The following is a 22,144-nucleotide window of genomic DNA, read 5'->3' on the forward strand; positions in this document are numbered from 1 at the left end:
TTCTTTTTCTATTTGTCTGTGTTACAAGAATAACTCACTGACTCAGTATGACGTGGCTCGTTAACAGCTGGGACTAAATCAACACCGCCTTTTGAAACGATGCTGGGTTGTTCTAACGACATTCCTGCTGTTTAATTCACGTGCTTGTGAAATTAGCTGTGTTCATAGCATTTAAGTTACAGCGTCACACATACACATGTTTGATCCAGCGGAAAATGCGGGGGTTTTCTAACAATGGATGCAACGATCAAATAACAAAGGCACATATAGTATTCGAAAGAGCTGTAACTGGCATTAATATACTCAGCAGCAAGAGAAACGCAAATATTTTAAAGAGGCCAAAAACTAATTGAAAAGTAAGATATTTTACTTGCAAGTAATGTCTTAGGTTTTTAAAAAACAAATCGTCCACTGTAACAGTTTTTATTTCGTGTTCTTCTCATTTACGGTTGAAGCATGTCTCCAAAACATACCATAAGAAACTGGCATGGGATTCTGAAGTAAGATCCTTTTAAAAACGAATAGCATCCTTTATTACTGTCATCGTGGTGCAGGGGTGTAACATTCTCTTTGAGAATGGCCAATACAGCACAAATTGAAGTTTACAGTAAAATTCGGTGTCCGTAAAATTCTGTGATATTTGTATTTGTATTTTTGCACAGTTCTTTACACTGTTTTTGTTTAAACCTTGAATTTTTATATTGATGTTGATCATCACTTTATTTATTTGTATTACCATAGTTTGACACCCAATAGCCGATGTATTTTTCGTGCTGGGGTGTCGTTAAACATTCATTCATTCATTCATTCATTCCTTTATTACTGACATTAAGGGGTATAAAACACTTATTTTTAAAAATTCATTGTTCAATACTGATGTACGAATGTGCCAAGACTTACCCCCACAACAGCGGGAACAAGCAATTGGACGTCTACAGGCAAGTCAAAGTGTTAGTAATGTTGCCAGTGCGTTTAACATCACAACCATTTATCGTTTGCAAGATCGTTTTGCCACCAATAACAGTACTGCTGACCTGCCAAGAAATAGACGCCAGTGTGTTATTTCATTTTCATTTCAACTTATTTTCGTGCTTATATCCAATTAAGGTCCAAGCACGCTGTCCTGGGCACACACCTCAGCTATCTGGGCTGTCTGTTCAGGACAGTGGGTTAGTTGTTAGTTGGATAGTGGTTAGTGAGAGAGAAGAGGGTGTAGTGGCCTTACACCTACCCACTGAGCCCTTAAGAACTCGCTCTGGGTTGGAGCCGGTACCGGGCTGCGAACACTGTACCTACCAGCCTGTAGTCCGATGGCTTAACCACTGCTCCATCGAGGCCGGTCCAGTGTGTTACCCCACCCAACTACAGGACAGACATATGTATCGCTTGCATCTTCGCGATCCATTCCTGATAGCCAATGAAACAGCTCGGCAGACAATTGGACTCCACGACCGACCCATCAGTGGTGACACGGTCAGACGTAGACTCCGTGTACACAATCTCAATTGTCAACCAACCCATAGTGGTAACACAGTCAGACGTAGACTCCGTGTACACAATCTCAATTGTCAACCAACCCATCAGTGGTAACACAGTCGGACGTAGACTCCGTGTACACAATCTCAATTGTCAACCAACCCATTAGTGGTGACACAGTCAGACGTAGACTCCGTGTACACAATCTCAGTTGTCAACCAACTCATCAGTGGTGACACACAGTCAGACGTAGACTCCGTGAACACAATCTCATTTGTCAACCAACCCATGAGTGGTGACACAGTCAGGTGTAGACTCCGTGTACACAATCTCAGTTGTCATCCAAACCATGAGTGGTGACACAGTCAGACGTAGACTCCGTGTACACAATCTCAGTTGTCAACCAACTCATCAGTGGTGACACAGTCAGACGCAGACTCCGTGAACACAATCTCATTTGTCAACCAACCCATGAGTGGTGACACAGTCAGGTGTAGACTCCGTGTACACAATCTCAGTTGTCATCCAACCCATGAGTGGTGACACACGGTCAGACTCCGTGTACACAATCTCAATTGTCAACCGATCCATCAGTGGTGACACAGTCAGACGTAGACTCCGTGTACACAATCTCAGTTGTCATCCAGCCCATCAGTGGTGACACACAGTCAGGCGTAGACTCCGAGTACACAATCTCAGTTGTCAACCAACTCATCAGCGGTGACACAGTCAGACGTAGTCTCCGTGAACACAATCTCATTTGTCAACCAACCCATCAGTGGTGACACAGTCAGACGTAGACTCCGTGTACACAATCTCAGTTGTCATCCAACCCATCAGTGGTCACACAGTCAGACGTAGACTCCGAGTACACAATATCAGTTGTCATCCAACCATCAGTGGTGATACAGTCAGACGTAGACTCCTTGTACACAATCTGAGTTGTCAACCAACCAATCAGTGGTGATACAGTCAGACGTAGACTCCGTGTACACAATTTCAATTGTCGTCGTCCTGCCCGCCGTTCCAGTTTGACTCAGCTACCCCGACAGAACTGTTTACAGTGAGCCACATTTCATCGGAATTGGCATTATCAACAGTGAAGACTTGTGTTCGTTACAGATGAAAGTCGGTTTTGTATTTCCCATGCCGTTTTAAGAGTTGGAATACGGCGCAGACGTAGACGTCGTTATGGCGATGAGCGTGTAATTGAAAGAGATCCATGAGGTGGTCCGAGTGTGACGACATGGGCTGCATTTGGACTGAATCAAAGACAGTTGGCTTCCAGAATGTTGGTCCTAGAAGGGGTAATGGTGTTACAGCTCAGCGTTACATTGACCAGGCGCTCAGACCCTATATAGTGCCCTTTTGTGCTCGTCATCCGCAATACACAGAGACAGAAAGACAGGGAGTGTGAGGTGAGAGAGATCTATACAGATACAGAGAGTGTGAGAAAGGATACAGACAGACCGACAGTGAGGCAAATAGACAGACACATATGGGAGAGAGAGAGAGAGAGAGAGAGAGAGAGAGAGAGAGAGAGAGAGAGAGAGAGAGAGAGAGAGAGAGAGAGAGAGAGAGAGAGAGAGAGATAGAAACAGACAGACAGACAGACAGACAGAGAGAGAAGCCTGACCCGTTGTGGCCATACATGCTGCTCCATCCGAAAGCAGCAAGGTTTCTTTTATGTGCACTTTCTTATATTCTTTCCGACTTTCCCAATCTTTCTCAGGCGATCTATCCTGCAACCTATCACCTACAGGTACCCCCACCCTCTCCTGTCCTGTCAGTCCCATGTTGTTTGAAGTCATACAACGGCTTTAGTTGGTATTGGTAAAAACTAACATCCCAATCCACCACTGTGATAATTTTTATATCACACATGCTGCAAAGTGATTATTACCTGGCAGGGTTTCCCCAGCTTTCGCCCACAGGCATTGATAATCATATATTAATGTATGGTAGGTTAATGTGTGGTATTTTATATTAAAACCACATTTCCACGACAGCTGTAAAAATATTCCTTTTACAATTATTGAATACAGGATCAACAATGTCCGTTTCGTTTCTCAGCCGTAGTTAAATACGTAATGGAGAATGTACAAGGAAGTAAGGAAGGAAAATGGTTTATTTAACGACGCACTCAACACATTTTATTTACGGTTATTTGACTATAACCGTAAATAAAATGTGTTGAGTGCGTCGTTAAATAAACCATTTTCCTTCCTTACTTCCTTGAAGTGTGCATTCGTGAAAAATAATAGTAGTTAAATAACACATGCATACAGTATGTACAGGTATAGGGGGCTTTATTATTGCAGTCAATCAATCCAGTCAGTCAGTTAGTCAGCCAGTCGGTCAGACAATCAGTTAATCAACCAATCTACCAACCAACTAATCAGTCAGTCAGTCAACCAACCAACCCACCAACCTATCCAATATCCCACCCACCTACACGTCAGTCAGTCAGTCAACCTGTAACGTCAGTGAGTAAAGTCAGTGAGTAAAGTCAGTCACTTAGTCAGTCAATTAATCATTCAGTCAATCAATTAGGCTGATAGTCAGTTAAAAATTAAATCACGAAAAAGACTCATTGCGTCAGGCCTAAATATAAAAAAGTCTAAAAAAGATCAGGAATCCCCGCATAATCTCGGCATAATTAACTTATATTGTAACATACTGGCACTGGGCGTAAACAGTGTTCTTTCTCCAAAATATTTGTCTTTAGTTGAAACAATAGGGAAGAGAGAAATCCATGTCACGTTTTCTGCCTGAATCTGTAACGGTTTTCAGTCTTCCTAGAGCTACTAAATACTCTCGTCTGCATGTTTTATTAATTGACTGCAAAGAGTTTCAGGTAGACATTGTGTTCAAAACATGAATCCCTAAACTCACGACGTCACGATTTTTTCACCCGTCGGTCAGATTACTACAGATTGTCCAATGCAAAAATCTGTTTTCACCAGTATATTATGCAGTTATAACATGTTATGCACATGTAGGTAAAGGTATACTATTAATCGTTATTTTTCAAAACGTCATTTAATATATACGTTTGGTACATATTACAAATCAACCCATTATTAATCGACTGGCCATAAACGTACGAGACGGGGGATTTGGAGGGTCACCCCCTCCCCCTCCTCCCACACACACACACCCACACCTCCCTAGTGCTGGAGCAAAGCTTCGGGGGGGGGGGGGGGACGACTTGGTCGTGAAACGTTTTGCCATATCATACCATTCACAATATTAGTCGTAATTCGTGTAAAAATGCATATAGTGATAATAGTGATTCGTTTGGGGCTCTATATAACTGATTGGTAGTAATGCAAATGTGAATAAAAGTTGTTATCCACAATGGGAAATCTTCGTTTAATTCGGGCAAAAGCCAGCCCGTACGCCAATAGGCTGTGATCGTAACTATACATGGTGCTAACTCTACTAGGACTGATCATGTAAACGTTTTAATACTCGAGAAACCAAGGTCCAGACTAGTTACTCCGTTTCGAGAAAAATAACTTTATTTGAACTGATCCATTGTCACAACAGATAAGTCACACGTGAGTTTATAAACCATTCCCACACAACTGTTTTGACAACTAGCGGTTTTGGCGGCTCGCGGGCTTATCATCTACCATTTTCATATCATTCATATCATCCTAAATACTGGCCCACCTGTGTTACATGGATAACCTGGGGGGGGGGGGGGCGGGATGGGGGGGGGACGCCGTGGTAGGGTGCATATTTGGGTGCGGTAGGGCGTTGGCGGTTTTGGCCGATAGGGAAGCCTGGTAGGAGGCCTCCCCCCCCCCCCCCCCGGAACGCCCCCCCGTGGAAATCCGGACTTACCATAGTGGGCCTCCCGCCTGTTTGATCGCCTGATTGCCGGTGGCGCGGTGCTCCCCGCTTTACGAATCCTTTATCCTCCAGGGCCTAATTAATAAAATAAAAATATATATATATATATAAATACTATTAGTAATTAATTAATTATATTATATAACTATTTAGATTTGCCCGATCGAAATTTTAAGTAAGTGCACCTACTAATTATATATTAAAATAATAGAAAGATATAAGGCTTTTATTTACGGTGCTATTATAAATATGCGAGTGATAATATATAAATATGATAGATCCCTAATTATAATTGATATAACTATTTAAGTTTGTAAGTGGTCATACCACAACATTTAAAAATTACCCCATGCATTTTTACAACTACCCCTCCCCCCCCCCACCCCCCTCCCGCCCCGGAATCGACAACTGGCGATGTCAGAGGCTGAATCCGGGGTGGGCGTGCCTGAACCCTCGTGGATAGGGGCACGTAAATATAGTTACCCATACCCATACTAGCGGTTTTGATAAATGGAACATGACCTTTTTGTCGGGATGCCTTCATTATGCAATTTTGATAAATCCCCTAGTTGTATCCAACGCATTTTTCGCTCGTCGAATAGGTTTTGAAACAAGTCGCTAAAAGATAAATGGTATATAACACGTTACAGCCACTAATGTAGTACCCTCCCCATCTCTATCTCTCTAAGAAATATATCCCAGAAAAAAAACCTTCCAAACAAAATCTGTAAATATAATAGAAACTTAAAGAAAATCCTCTTCTTAATCGTTTGAAGAATTTTAAGTATGTAATCTCCCTGAAATGGCTGTACAATGGTATTTCAGAACCTCTAGAATTAAAAATGTCCTGGGGGCATGCCCCGGACCCCCTAGTGTCTTGTGTTTTCCATGCTCATTCGTTCCAAGAATTCATCTCCCGCAACACGCAATCCTAGCTACAGCTAGGTGTATTACAATCATGGAACCAGAGAACCGAAATTAATCTGATTTAAAATATGGCACCGGCATCGGTGGCGTAGTGGTTAGGCCATCGGTCTACAGGCTGGTAGGTACTGGGTTCGGATCCCAGTCGAGGCATGGGATTTTTAATCCAGATACCGACTCCAAACCCTGAGTGAGTGCCCCGCAAGGCTCAATGGGTAGGTGTAAACCACTTGCACCGACCAGTGATCCATAACTGGTTCAACAAAGGCCATGGTTTGTGCTATCCTGCCTGTGGGAAGCTCAAATAAAAGATCCCTTGCTGCCTGTCGTAAAAGAGTATCATATGTGGCGACAGCGGGTTTCCTCTAAAAAAATCTGTGTAGTCCTTAACCATATGTCTGACGCCATATAACCGTAAATAAAATGTGTTGAGTGCGTCGTTAAATAAAACACTTCTTTCTTTCTTTCTGACTTAAAATAATTGCAGAAGTTTTATAATTAATCTTTTCTTAATAGTAAAACATTAAAACAATTAAATAATTAAATGTCACTGTACACGCTGACAAATATATGATGGGCAAAGGTGAGTGAAAATACTGTGCACCCCCCTTTAACAACTTGAATCCGCCTTTGATACCATTATTCTGACGCAGTTTATTCCGTCGACGTGTCCGTGAATTATAAAAACAATTATCGTAAAACCTGCACCAGGTGTTTCCTTCATATTTATTCATAACCCACATGGTTTGGTATAGAACGTAACACACGATTAATAGTGTATGTGACAGTCTGCATCTGGTTGGACTAAACCAAAGTTAAAAGTTAAAATTAAAGTTTGTTTTGTTTAACAACACCACTAGAGCACAATAATTTCTTTATTAATCTTCCGTTATTGGATGTGAAACATTTAATAACTCGTACATTTTACATTAGCAGCAAGGGATATTTTATATGCAGAAACAGGACAACAGATACCATGGCTTTCAATATACCTATCGTGGGGATTCAATTCTGCGACCAGAGCACCTAAGGCGAGCACCTGCCGACTGAGCTAGATCACGTCCCGAACTACAACAAACACCAAACCTAATCCCACAGATGTCAGAGTAGCATAATTATGCACCAGAAACTATTATAACATGGGCGCATAATCTGATCATTCCACTGAAGTTTCATATGCACCTTTTTTACAGACAAAAATCTCATACCACGGACTTTGGTATACAAGATGTTGATCATAAGCGTACGAGGGGAGGGGAGGGGGACTCCCCCACCACTAGTGCTGGAGCAAATCCTCAAATTCGGGCGAAAGCGGTAGACATATTTGGATAAACTGTGCCAACCTGAGGCCTTTTTATGATGTGTTTCTATCATTCTGGAAGCAAAATTAGTTGTAATCCATGTAAAAATGTGTAGTGTTTCGTTTGCAACCCTATATAGCTGTTTGGTAGTAAAGTTAATATAAATAAATGCTGTTATCCAGATTCGGACATTTTCGTTTACGTCTGGCAAAAACCAGCCTGCCCTCTACAAAATGGAAGCTCGTACGCAAATGTCGTTGAGGTTAGAAGGGGAAAATCCAAACGGGCCGCCGAGGGATCGACACTACAATAACCACACCTCTGGTGAGCGCTCTACTACTAGACTACAACCCACGCCTAGTTTATAAATTATGAAATAACATTAAATATCCATTACCATGGGCATGGCACATTCTTAAATCGACATCTGGTAAAGAATATAAAAATCAAATCATATGCAATCATGTGGTATTCTTTTATAATCATGTGGAATATAAAAGAATACCAAAGGTAATGAGATTTTTTTTTACTACGAAAAAGGCAAGAATGTACCCATTATACATAAAGAGTGTACCTATTGTATCACGATAATATTAACATCTTCGTTCCGGTTCAACGAATAGTACTACATGACTTCCTTTTTTTCAGTGGGAATATATAGCGTCTATTGAAAGCAAAGTTTTGATGAAATATTTTTGAGTAAGCTATTTGTGTGGTTTTGTAATTAACTATGTAACACATTCAACTTATATGTTATTTTGAAAACCAGTTAACACTTATTTTAGATAGACAACCAAAAGAGCCGAGTTCGACAATCCAAGGAAAGCGTAATTAGGGAAAAGTATAAAGTATATTATTATATGATTATCAGAAAAAAAATTCTTTTTAATATGTATAAACATGCAAAACAATTGAATTTCACAATATAAATGAGACAGAAACAGTTCTAATATTTCCTTTTATACTCATTTGTGAATATGAGTACTTTTGTGAATCGGGGAAGGGGGAGGGGAAGGGGGAGGGGAGGGGGAGGGTAGTCTACGTCGGGACAGTGTTCATGGTGTTCATTTCGTGCTTGTGTCGAACGATCAAACGCCCTCGGTGGACTTATTCTCCGATTTAGCTTTTCCCCGTTCCAACCAGTGCCCCCACTACTGGTATATCAAAGGCCGTGATAGGTGCTGTTCTGTGTGTTGGGAAGTGCATACAAAAGAACCCTTACTGCTAATAAGAAAGATGGAGCGGGTTTTCTCTGAACACTACGTTTCAGAATTATCAACTGTTTAATCCACATACGAGGATTAATAAATCAATGTGCTCTAGTGGTGTCGTTACTAATTGTTTGACATCCGATAGCCGATGATTATTAATCAATGTGCTCTAGTGGGGTTGTTAAACAAAGAAAAAACCTCATAAGTTGTTTTTGTATTTTGGGCCAGGATGTAGCTCAGAGGGGGTAACAGGGGTCCCTTTATTGATGACTTTAAAACAACAACAAACAAAGCTTGGTGACTTTACACTATGTCATGAGACAGTATAGTCCACCCATTGCAATACAAATTTAATATGTATACCCTCCCACGTCCATTCTCCTTTGTTACAGAATACAAAGGATACAGATTATTATTTACTGCTTAAATTAGTACATTCAAAATACACAATGAGCTGACTAAATTAATTTGTGGAGTCATTACGGCGATGACGCATTTCCACGACTGGTAATCTGGTGTCGGCCCGGGAAGTAGAAAATCCTATGTTGGGTAGTATATACCGGTAAGCCGAATAATAAATGTCCGGGGAAGCAGAAGGGTCTAATTGATTTGCATGTTCTTCATTGCTGTGTGAGTCGTGTTTTGTTTAACAACGAAATGAGGAAGTGTACTCGCATATGATTAGTAGCTACAGTTGTGGTTGTTTGTTTGTTGTTTTTTAGAATTACATTCGGGGTATCATTTGTGCTTGTGTGTTTTATTTTATTTAGTTGTTGGTTTATTTACATTGCTCGCATTAGGCTCTACTATTTGAATGCGAAATGTGGGTGTGTAACAGCTCAGTAACTGTTACCATATAATGTTCTGTGCGTAGCTATCATGGAACAAATATTCGAACAACCGCTCCATAAAGAAGCAACCTTACTCAAAGTTACAATCAGGATTAAAGTGAAGAGGTTGAATACATGACATGTATGTCATGAACAATCTACTTTTAGAAAAAGTATTGGTTTACCGTTAAAACTTAGCAGTTGGTTTTAAAGTGACTGTTTTAGGTGATGCTAAACATATAAAGTTGTCATTTCTTAGTTTTTTCAGCCATTTTGGAATCTTGGATTCATGCATTTCTCTTCCCATAAAAAGCCCTGTATTTGAAGCACAAATTATTCTTAACATTTCCATTATGGTGGAGGTGGTGGACGGGACGGCCTAGGGAAATGAATTAAAATGGGGCAGACCTTCCCGTCTACTCTCCTCCGACATAAATACCAGATTAACTAGACATATTTTATTGTCAATATTCTACTTTTTACGTAATCATTTGTAGAAACCCTTTTTAACCCTTTGTATAAACACTTTTTAACTTCCTTATAAATAAAGTTTATTTAACCATTAATTAGTATTTTTATCTAATCAAATCTATAAACGTTTTTAAAAAAAAACTTTTTTTTTTTTTTTTTTTACTAACACTCTCCCCACCCCTCTCATTGTGAGACAGTTTCTGGCCCTAATTGATATAAGCACGTTAATTCCCGACATCTGACCTGACAGTCATTTGTGGGCATACATGCATACATACATACAGCACAAATTATTGTTTGGGTAAAATATATCGAATGTAAGATATTGCCATTTCTTACTCTTGGCAACCATTTTTATTGTCACACTGGATCTAAAAGATGATATAATATCTCAGTTAGTAAGACGTTGTTATAAATTAATTCCATGACCAGTAGACTTAAATCACTAACAGAAACATCTCGTCCTGGTTGATGTAAAATGCGAAAAATTGTGATTGTCGTGTTCTAGCTGCTACAGTCGCGGCCGTCTTAGATTAAGATGATGTTGTAATGCCTTAATAAGCTTTGAATGGTTCAAAATAAATTCCTGGTGTATTTCAGTTTGTATGATTAAAATTATTTTGAGATCCAGATACATTCATCTATCAAAAAATAATGTTTACGTTTGGTACCCTCGGATGGTACCAATTTGTCAAATTTTGGGTCTCAGCTCATGGACTAATTATTTTATTTATATTATTTATTTTTATTATTATTTTATTTATTATTAATATCCACAATGTAACCAGCCATATGAATTCGGAGTATTACTATTTATGCCGTGGTACAGTATCAGCTTGTAGTTACCTTTTGACTGCAAGCACTGACAAACATGTCATGGGGCATTTAACTAGTGCCAGGAAGTAGATATTCGTAATTGGCAAATACCTAGTTGTCCCACTGCGTAGAATTAATTTTAGGACCATTTATACAAGTTTATCTACTTTCTAGGCCATAGCGGGTAATCTAATCACGCATTACATGTTGTTAAACTATGTTTTAATTTATCAGCTGACTGCCAATTAGATTTGCTCTATAAGATTGTCAAACCTTGTTTATTATTATACGGATGTGACGTCTGGGGGTTTAATAATTTAGATATAATTGAACGACTACACCTCAAGTTTTGCAAATATATACCAAGCTTATATATATAGACATCCATTGTCTATTAGTGTTAAGGTAAGAATGATTACATTTTAGGCAAATGTTGTTCATTGTACAAAATCTAAGCTGTCTGACATATACTCATTAGCATCCTAAAACCATAAATATGCTACAGAGGCGTTGCCAGCTTTTCAGAAGTGGGGGTGGGGGTTCTAACATAATGGAGGGTGTATTTTGTATTTCTTGCAGCCAAATGCTGCATTCTAGTATATTTTGGAGGAAGGCAATTTAAAGATATATATATATATATATATATATGAGCAAAAATAGTTTTAAAAAATCATGCTGGCTCAAAAATTGGGGGGGGGGTCGTACGAACCCGCTGATCCCCCCCCCCCTCCTGACGATGTCCTTGTGCTATACCTTAGTTATCTTGTATAAAAGGTATACATTGTGTACATGAAAATATGTTATATAAACCACATTCATCTAGTAATACCAGATGAATGTGGTTTATATATTCATGTACACAGGTGAATGTTGTGTGGTTAAACCTAGCTGTTAAACGAATATTATGTGATCAATAGGTAACCAAATGGAACAGTGATACATTTGACTCATCTAAAGATATTAACTACAAAATGCTCAAGCATGAATTTAAAACTAGAACATTATTTGGTGAAAAGATGTTAATTAATTTTTTTTCTATTTTCTCCATACACTACTCGGTCCAGTCGTAAAAGAATAAAATTCTTGTCTTGTTTTGTAATGTAATGATACCTTTATTTTTTACTAGTTTTTATACTGGTTAAGATTTAAATAAAATATATGTTTGTCTGTCTGTCTGTCTGTCTGTCTGTCTGTCTTTCTGTCTATGCAAAGAACAAATTTGGGAGATCGTCCGGCCATGATAAAAGTGATTAATTCCTGCCACCTTGAAAGGTAAGCACTCGTAAATAAAACACAACTAAGCATTGTCTAAACCGTTTTTGAAGAAAAGAGGATTGGAAGAAGTTTGTTTTATTTAACGACACCACTAGAGCACATTGATTTATTAATCATCGGCTATTGGATGTCATTTTGACACAGTATTAGAGATGAAACCCGCTACATTTTTCCATTTGTATCAAGGGATCTTTTATATGCACCATCCCACAGAAATAATAGCACATACCACGGCCTTTGATATACCAGTCGTGATGCACTGGCTAGAGCGAGAAATAGCCTAATAGGCCCAACGACGGGGATCGATCTTAGACCGACGGCTCATAAAGCGAGCGTTTTACCACTGGGCTGCGTCCCGCCCTCACAGGATTGGAGTTCGCTGTTGAAGAAGCTTACATTTAGGCCTACGTCTTTAATGATCAGTTTGTCTCAAATAGTAACATACCTAAGATACTGTCAAAAAAACGATTTTGGCGATTGAGAATGAGGGGAGCGGGTTTTCTTCGAAGATATATGTCAGACTTATCAAACTGATGTCTGACATCCAGTAGCCAATGGTTAGTTAATCAATATTCTCTAGCGTAGAAAACTAACTTCAACTTTTATTTTGGTGTCTATAACCGGTTAAGTTCAAGTACGCTGTCTCAGACATTCACATGTTATGGTGAAATAGTTGCTCCTCATGACAAGCAGAGGAGGGTCTTTTATACACATGGTAACACATACCACAGGTTTTCATATAGCGGTTAGCGTATATAACTTATACTTCTCCTACAGTCCTGTTAAAATACCACTGAATATTAGTAGTATATATACTTTACCTTTTGTAGCGTCCACCATGCTTATGGTTAGTTGAGAGAGAGAGAGAAAGAGAATGAGAGAGAGAGAGAGAGAGAGAGAGAGATAACGACAGAGATAATGATAGACATATGCAGACAGACATACATACAGACAGACAGACAGAAAGACAGAGACAAAGAGACAGCGATATAAAAATAGAGAAATATAAAGAAAAGAGAGGTAACGACAGGAGAGAGACAAAGAGCGAGAAAAAGAGAGAAAGAGAGAATGAGAGATAAAGACAAGACAAATAGAAAGAGAGATGGAAAGAAAAATAACAGTTCGTAATCGTCACACAGGCACAGCGGAGCAGGGTGCTGAATAAAAAGTATTATTGGTAATAAATCTTAAGGCAGAGATGAATTTTACTTGTACATGTAGAATGCAGGAAATTGCATTTCAGGAAATCAGGTTTTCAAAATTGTACGGGGGAGCATATCACCAAACCCCCTAGAAATTTTGCTTTACGCCTCCATCTCAGTCAGCCCCCTCAATGTCGACTTGCTTCCGCCGTGCCTGTCATATGCTATTTATTTATTTATTTTTAATCTCTCTAGCCCAGTGGTAAAGCGTTCGCTTGATGCGCGGTCAGTTTAGGATCGATTCCCGTCGGTGGTCCCATTGGGCTATTTCACGTTCCAGCCAGTGCTCCACAACTGGTGTAACAAAGGCCGTGGTATGTACTATCCTGTCTGTGGGATGGTGCATATAAAAGATCCATTGCTGCTAACCGAAAAGAGTAGCCCATGAAGTGGCAACAGCGGGTTTCCTCTCTTTATATATGTGTGGTCCTCAACCATATGTCTGACGCCATATAACCGTAAATAAAATGTGTTGAGTGTGTCGTTAAATAAAACATTTCCTTCCTTCCTTCTCTCTATGTTACAAGAATAACTCACTGACTCATTCAGTATGACGTAGCTCGTTAACAGCTGGGACTAAATCAATACCACCCCTTTTGAAACAATGCCGGGTTGTTATAACGAATCTCCTGCTGTTTAGTTCACGTGCTTGTCAAATTAGCTGCATTCATGACAATTAAGTTACAGGGTCACACATACGCACGTTTGATCCGGCGGCCAATGCGGGGGTTTTCTAACAAGGGGTGCAACGTCCACAAACAGTATTCGAAAGTACACTAACATGCAATATATATTAGAACATTTTCTTCTGTACCACCAAATAAACCAATATGTGACACAGAGACATAGAGACAGAGAGTGTGAGGGGAGAGACACATAGAGACAGAGAGTGTGAGGGGAGAGAGACACATAGAGACAGAGAGTGTGAGGGGAGAGAGACACATACAGATACAGAGAGTGCGAGAGAGAATAGTTAAAGTTTGTTTTGTTTAACGACGCCGGTAGAGCACACTGATTAATTAATCATCGGCTTTTGGATGTCAAACATTTGGTAATTTTGACACGTGGTCATCAGAGGAAACCCGCTACATTTTTCTTAATGCAGCAAGGAATGTTTTACGTGCACTTTCCCATAGACAGTAAAGGACATACGACGGCCTTTGACCAGTTGTCTTGCACTGGTTGGAACGAGAGAGGATAGGAAGGAAGGAAGGAAATGTTTTATTTAACGACGCACTCAGCACGTTATTTACGGTTATATGGCGTCATACATATGGTTAAGGACCATACAGATATATAGAGAGGAAACCCGCTCCCCACCCCCTCAACATTATTCGCCAAAATATCACACGTTTTTGGACAGTATCTTAGGTATCTTAGGGACCGAGAGGGAAGGAAGAATGAGACAGGAGACAGGAGAGAAAGAAGAAATATAAAGACAGAGAGAGAACGACAGATGGAAAGGGAAAGTGAGATAATGAAAGAGGAAAAAGAGAGAGAGAGAGAGAGAGAGAGAGAGAGAGAGAGAGAGAGAGAGAGAGAGAGAGAGAGAGAGAGAGAGAGAGAGAGAGAGAGAGAGAGAGAGAGAGAGAGAGAGAGAGAGAGAGAGAGAGGACACGTTCTGGCCATATATGCTACTCCATCCACAATCAGCAAGGACTCTTTTAGGTGCACCTTCCAATAGACAGGACAGTACATACCCTTGATGTACCAGTCGTGGCACTGGTTGGAATGTTTAAAAACAATAATATATATTTTACGACCCACCACCTCTCAGACGAGCGGTCTCCCACCCCCAACCCCCGTCCTGTCAGTCGCGTGTTGGTTGATGTCTTTAGTTGTCCTTAGTTGGTATCGGGCAAAATTGACATCCAAACTCACCACTGTGATAATGTTTAGAACCGTCCTTAAAACAGCAGTATAATATCACACATGCTGCATAGTGATTATTACCTGGCAGGGTTTTCCCAGCTTTTGCCCACAGGTATTGATAACCATATGTCAATATATGGTATGTTAATTATGTGTGGTATTTTATATTTAAAATACATTTTGACGACATCTGTAGAAAATTGGTAAACAAACATAATAAGTACTTTCATAAAATCCTAAATACAATTATTGAATATAGGGTAAATAATGTCAGTTTCGTTTCTCAGCCGTACGTAATGGAGAATGTACAAGGAAGTGTGGATTGTGAAAACTAATCTACAGTTAAAACAATAGCGTGACGTCACAGGTTTGGATTAATAGTATTTAAATAGCATATACATACATAATATACAGTTATAGGGGTCTATGTCACTAAAGTCAGTCGGTCAGTGAGTCAGTTAGTTAATCAGTGAGTGAGTGCGGGAGTGAGTGAGTGAGTGAGTGGGTGAGTGAGTGAGTAAGTAAGTGAGTGAGTGAGTCAGCCAGCCAGTCAGTAAGTCCGTTAATCAATCAATCATTTGAGACCTGCTGACATCTACTGTAGTTACAAGAACGTTTGTCCTATGAGTTTCCCGATAAATGTCTGACCGTTAGTGTGGTAGTACGGCTATGAAATTTGCTATTTTTATTTTTAAAATAATAAATAAATAAACAAAAGAGCAATGCACATTAATTAGCCTAACATATCCTATCGCCAAAGGCGAGTGAAAACACTTTACACACCCTTTAAGATCGTTATATTTATTATAAACACAATTTATTCTGTTCAGGTGTCCGTGAATTATATATATATATATATATATATATATATATATATATATATATATATATATATATATATACACACACACGTATCATAAACCCTGCACCAGATGTTTTCTTCATTATTCTGAAACCATATGTTTAACCGTGTATGTCACAGTCTGTATTTTGGTTGGACTATGCCAAATAAAATCCCAAAGGTGACAGTGTTAACATACTATTTATGCGCTTGAAACTACTTTAATTTTATGCAATGTATCAAACAAAAAGTGTAATTCCAATCTGTAAATACTCTTTTCTTATAAATGCTTTGATTGGTCCAAATAATATGTGACGTACTTTTTTTTTAAATCGGCGTTTATAACAGTTAGTGCACAAATCTCAATTTTGCACTTCGGCAATGCTTACAAAATAAAATATATCATTTCAACTGTTTTTATTATTTCAAATTAATAAAATGACTGTTTACGTTAACCTATTGTTTAAAGGGACATTCCTGAGTTTGTTGCAATTTTTAAGATGTTATCGACTAACATAGACTTTTTAACGATTGTAATTACATATCAAATATATTTTTCTGCATAAAATATTAGTGGCTGTATATTAAACGTGTTTCTGATCATTCTAATATTTGTACTACGTTAAATTTCATTTTATTTTCTAATTTTTTCTTTTTCGTACGTACGAAATTATTTGAAGACAAAATCCAGTTTGGCCTTCTTACAAATATTAAGACGACCAGAAACACATTGAATATACAGACACTGATATTCTAAACAAGAAAATATATTTAATATGTAAGTTTAATCGTAGAACTATTTTATTAGTCGGAAACATCTTACAACGCAGCAAACTCGGGAATGTCCCTTTAAAATAGTTTGCATTAACGTATGAAAAAATGTGAGAATTCGCTCATTCGGCTACTGAAAGCCGGACCACAGAATAGGAATTACACTTAGTCCTTGCATTAATTTCGTGAACAAAGAGTTCGATTATTACTTCATAGTATTTTATATTAATGAAATAATTATACGCTTGGAATTATAAAACTTAAAAAATCCCAAAACAACTTTTGAAAGTATCAACCACATAATTGTTCAAAAAGTACCATGTTCAATATTACATATTACAACCATACATATGAACACTACAAACCCCATAAGGTACAAGGTACGGGGAGCTGTGGGGTGGGGTAGGCAAAATTTATTTGAGATATTCTTGGAAATGTGCTAACCTGAGACCTTTTACCATGTATTTGCAGCATTCTACCCGCAAAATTAGTTGTAAGCCATGTAAAAATGTGTAGTGATTCGTTTGCAACCCTATATAACTGTTTGGCAGTAATGCTAATATGAATAAATGTTGTTATCCAGATTCGGGCATTTTCGTTTAATTCGGGTAAAAAAAATCCTACCAAAATGGGAGCCCGTACGCCTATGGCAACACAGAAAGTGGCACCATTTATGGCTTATTTTGGAGATAACAGGATGTTGTTACAACAGGATGTTGTTCCTCACAACAGAAATAGGCACCGCACACATCTTTCAAGCACAAATACCGGCCTCGGTGGTGTTGTGGTCATAAGGCTGGTAGGTACAGGGCTCGCAGCCCGGTACCGGCTCCCACCCAGAGCGAGTTTTAACGACTCAATGGGTAAGTGTAAGACCACTACAGCCTCTTCTCTCTCACTAACAACTAACAACTAACCCACTGTCCTAGACAGACAGCCCAGATAGCCGAGGTATGTGTCCAGGACAGCGTGTTTGAACCTTAATTGGATATAAGCACGAAAATAAGTTGAAATAAACCAAGCACAAAGACCCGTAAAAACTGGGGATCTATGCCCCCACTCCCCTCGCTCAAGAAAGAAAAGGTACGTATTTTATTCTAAAATATATAAATAAAGATTAAAATTTGGATTGTTCCACCCGACCACCTCCACTACAGACTGTGCCCCCTCTTAAGAGATTGTGCCCCCTACACTAGAGATTGCACCCCCCCCCCCCCCCCACACCATACACACTCAGATATCCTTCCCACAGGCTTGAGGATACCTGGCACACTGGTTCAGGGTCAAATAAAACTGCATGCATTTATTGGATATACAAAACTATAGTTTGTGGTGACAACTCTCTGTTAAAAGTTCAGGTCACTTCGAACTTTTATTTCTCGCTCCAGCCAGTGCACCACGACTGGTATATCAAAGGCCGTGGTATGTGCTATCCTGTCTATGGGATGGTGCATATAAAAGATCCCTTGCTGCTAATCGAAAAGAGTAACCCATGAAGTGGTGACAACGGGTTTCCTCCCTCAATATATGTGTGGTCCTTAAACATATGTCCAACGCCATATGACCGTAAATAAAATGTGTTGAGTGCGTCGTTAAATAAAACATTTCCTTCTTCTTCGAACTGTTAATTCAGCTGAGATGCTGTTGAACTTTGACCCATGCTATTTGGTAGAGTACTACCATCTATTGATTCATATTACTATTACAAGCAGTCATGTCCTGGTTGGGGCTTCTGGATGTTTAATTGGTTTATTAATAGTACTGGATGAAACGAGTCGAACGTGTTTCGCTGTACTACGTGCCTATGTAATGAAGCATATTTTGGAATGTTAAAATCAGATGCAGACCGTCCACTTGCTAAAATTGACTGATGGAAAAAAAAGAAGAAAAAAAAAAGGGATAGAAACAAGAAAACAAACCCCACTAACTCCCACCAAAAAAATACCAATTAACAACCCCTCCCTCTACATTTACAGCGGTAAGCCTGTCGATTCCTAGAAATCTTATCTTATCTGTACTATTTAATATCTCCGATGGCACACCCAGAAAGAACGACATGACTGAAATAAATCTTATAATATATGTACGTGTACTTGTACTTGTCAGAAACAGAGAACATATTTTAAATATTTAAAGCTGTGCAGGATATCAATAGTTTAAACCTGTCACGCGTCTTGATCTCCAACTGGCTAAACTTGAATACAATTGCATGTTTCCATTGGCTGAATTATAGTTGTGTGCCAATTTCACATTTTCAAATACAGGTGATTGCTATTAAAATATGTTCTTTATAACTGGTTCGACTGCACGGGATTGTTTTTCATTATTATCATTATTAACAATCTTTGCACTTTGTTGTATGTTATCAGATGGTATATAATCTCTATCTCGTGATATATTTCTCGTGATATTTCAACACCCGACTCTCGTGATCTGGCCATTGTCTGGTTGAAAGTTAAACTTTGTTTTGTTTAGCGACACCGCTAGAGCACACCTTGATTTATTAATCATAAGCTATTGGATGTCAAACATTTGGTAAATATGACATATAGCCTTAGAAAGGAAACCCGCCACATTTATTCATTAGTAGTAAGAGATATTTTACATGCACTTTCCCCTCCACACAGTCAAGCCCATGGATTGGGACGGTAATTGTCTGGTTGAATAATAATTGTTTAAAGCCGATATCTCGCTTCTCCATCCTATAATATATTACAAACTCATTAAATCATACTATGTAAATACTTGTGTTGGGAATCGGTGGCAGTTCATTATCGATCTTCGGTTATAATCGGTTTGCAACAACCGAGTAACTCATGATTATACAAAAAACTGAAAGAAGATTTGAATAATGCACCTATTGTCATGTTCATCAGGAGAGATCCTAAAAATAACTAATTTTACATTTAATACATTTTTGGGGAGTATTTTTTTTTTTACATATTTGCATGAAATCAAATCCCAACCCAAACATATTTACATCATTTCTATCAAGTGAAATGTGAGAACAATTAAAGTTAACATTTTCCACACACAATTGATTATGCATTTTTACAATTGATCATCACATCGGCAGAGCCCAACCGATAACGTTTCGATTATAATCGATCATAGGAACATCACTAGTAAATACGGTCCTTTATTACATACCCATTAAATAGCGCCCTGAATACAATCATCATATACGCCCTTCCGTAATCATTGCTATAACCGGAAATACTTTTCCGGATTTAAAGCGATTATTTATGCAAAGCTATTATTTATAACACAAGGTTACAGGGAATGTCATTAATGATATGTAAAACAAAGGTCATTTAACATCTGTTATGAGTTAGTTGTGTCACATTATTTTTGCAATTATTTGTAAAGGAAATTCCATTTTCAGGTAGGTAATAATTACAAAACTGCATGTATGTGTTTTTCTGGTGTCTGTATTTCCTGCCGGAATCCTCTCTTTTGCGGTATCCGGGGAATTAAAAAAACAATTAGAAAGAGCGAGGGAGAGAAAGTTCGATAGCTAGTGGCTGACAGAGAAAAGAGACAGCAGAGAGAGAGAGAGAGAGAGAGAGAGAGAGAGAGAGAGAGAGAGAGAGAGAGAGAGAGAGAGAGAGAACGAGAGAGAGAGAGAGAGAGAGAGGGAGAGGGAGACAGATACAGACAGACAGACAGACAGAGACAGACATACAGACAGCGAGAGAGAGAGAGAGAGAGAGAGAGAGAGAGAGAGAGAGAGAGAGAGAGAGAGAGAGAGAGAGAGAAAGAGAGAGAGAAAGAGAGAGAGAGAGAGACACAGAGAGAGACAGAGACAGAGACAGAGACAGAGACTGAAACACACACACACACACACACACACACACACACAGAGACAGAGACAGAGACACACATAGAGAAAGATACAGAGAGGAGGGCTAGATATTTCTCCAGTATTTATTTTTGGTGCGTACTATAAAAGAACAAGCTAGATTTGCCTTATAAAATGCGACACATTTTAGTTTTTTTATGATCACTGCACGTGAACACTTACTAATATACTTTAGGGGTTTAGTCATCGACATTATGGCACTGGGTCAGACGTTATTTTACTTGCAAATGCGCACATAAATAAGAAGAGAGAAAACCCCCAAAGGAAGTGCCGTGTATAAACGTTTATATTGTTTGGAAACATATACATGTTCTTTGTTCACTTGAAAGGAATCTTGTGTGAAGTAGTATTCGACTACCTTCCCACGGAACGTCACGAAAAATATATAGTACCTAGCCTGTGGAGAGGAGTATAGAAGTTTGTTTTGTTTAACGACACCACTAGAGCACATTGATTTATTAATCATCGGCTATAGGATGTCAAACATATGGTCATTTTGACACAGTCACAGACGGAAAACCCGCTACATGTTTCCATTAGTAGCAAGGGATATTTTATAGGCACCATCCAATAGACAGCATAGCACATGTCACGGCACTGACTGGAACGAGAAATGAAATAAGTATAATAAAAGAAGAAGAAGAAGACGAATAATAATAATAATAATAAGAATAAGAAGAAGAAGAAGAAGAAGAAGAAGAAGAAGAAAAAAAAAAGAAGAAGAAGAAGAAGAAAAAACCCAGAACTGTCACAAAGACCGTGCGTCATTGAAAAGAAAATCCATATATAGATCCTTTAGTTGTTAACTGCACACGTGTATCATGTGTGTGAGTCGTGCATGTGATAAATGACGGATCTCCTAGCTACTGGTAGAATACTTGTGTGCGGTGAGTCAAGTTTCAAGCAGTGATTCATTGCTTGTGTTGAGCCGGGTGTCACGGGGATTATATAATACCCGTAACTGAATAAAACACGATTGTCCAAATATCTCTCCTAACTGTATATCTATTAGATCTCTCTGTAACAAGCAGTATATACCCGCTTTGGCTCGTCTAGGTATGATCAGAGATACGATCTTATATAAAGTATATATTATTATAGCACGTTTAGTTCACTAGAAAACACAACAAAAACACAATACACTTTGGAATCTGTATTAACCTACGCTGACAAATGTACTGCCGCAGTAGTTAATTAATAACAACAAATAATAACAACCCAGAACTGATCACTTAATTAGTTAATCTCTAGGTGTCTAGTTTACACAATATGCTAATCACTTCACCGTGACACAACACCCACACGTGTGATAATTGAGAACCACTTCTAGGGGAACTTAATTAATAAAGGAATACAACACTATTCCTAACTGGTTAATTTTTAATTAACCCTTAACTACTCATTCAGTAACCTGTGACACAGAATTAATAC

The 22,144-nt window shown here is 38.7% G+C and overlaps 1 protein-coding gene across 3 annotated transcripts in view; it reads left to right on the forward strand.

Moving 5' to 3' along the window:
• Nucleotides 1-7,035: 7,035 nt before the first annotated feature.
• LOC121369172 (serine/threonine-protein kinase TBK1-like) overlaps nt 7,036-22,144 on the forward strand; it is a 50,526-nt gene continuing 35,417 nt past the window's right edge. Inside the window, exon 1 of one of the 3 annotated variants that reach the window (XM_041494079.1) lies at nt 7,036-7,886. The gene's annotated coding sequence lies outside the window, so the exon portion shown is untranslated. Of the gene's footprint in view, nt 7,887-15,508; nt 15,607-20,219; nt 20,237-22,144 lie in introns of those variants that run through there. The other 2 variants (XM_041494077.1, XM_041494076.1) reach the window with 2 other exon arrangements.

Source organism: Gigantopelta aegis, chromosome 3 (assembly GCF_016097555.1).
Source record: "Gigantopelta aegis isolate Gae_Host chromosome 3, Gae_host_genome, whole genome shotgun sequence".
NCBI lineage: Eukaryota > Metazoa > Mollusca > Gastropoda > Neomphalida > Peltospiridae > Gigantopelta > Gigantopelta aegis.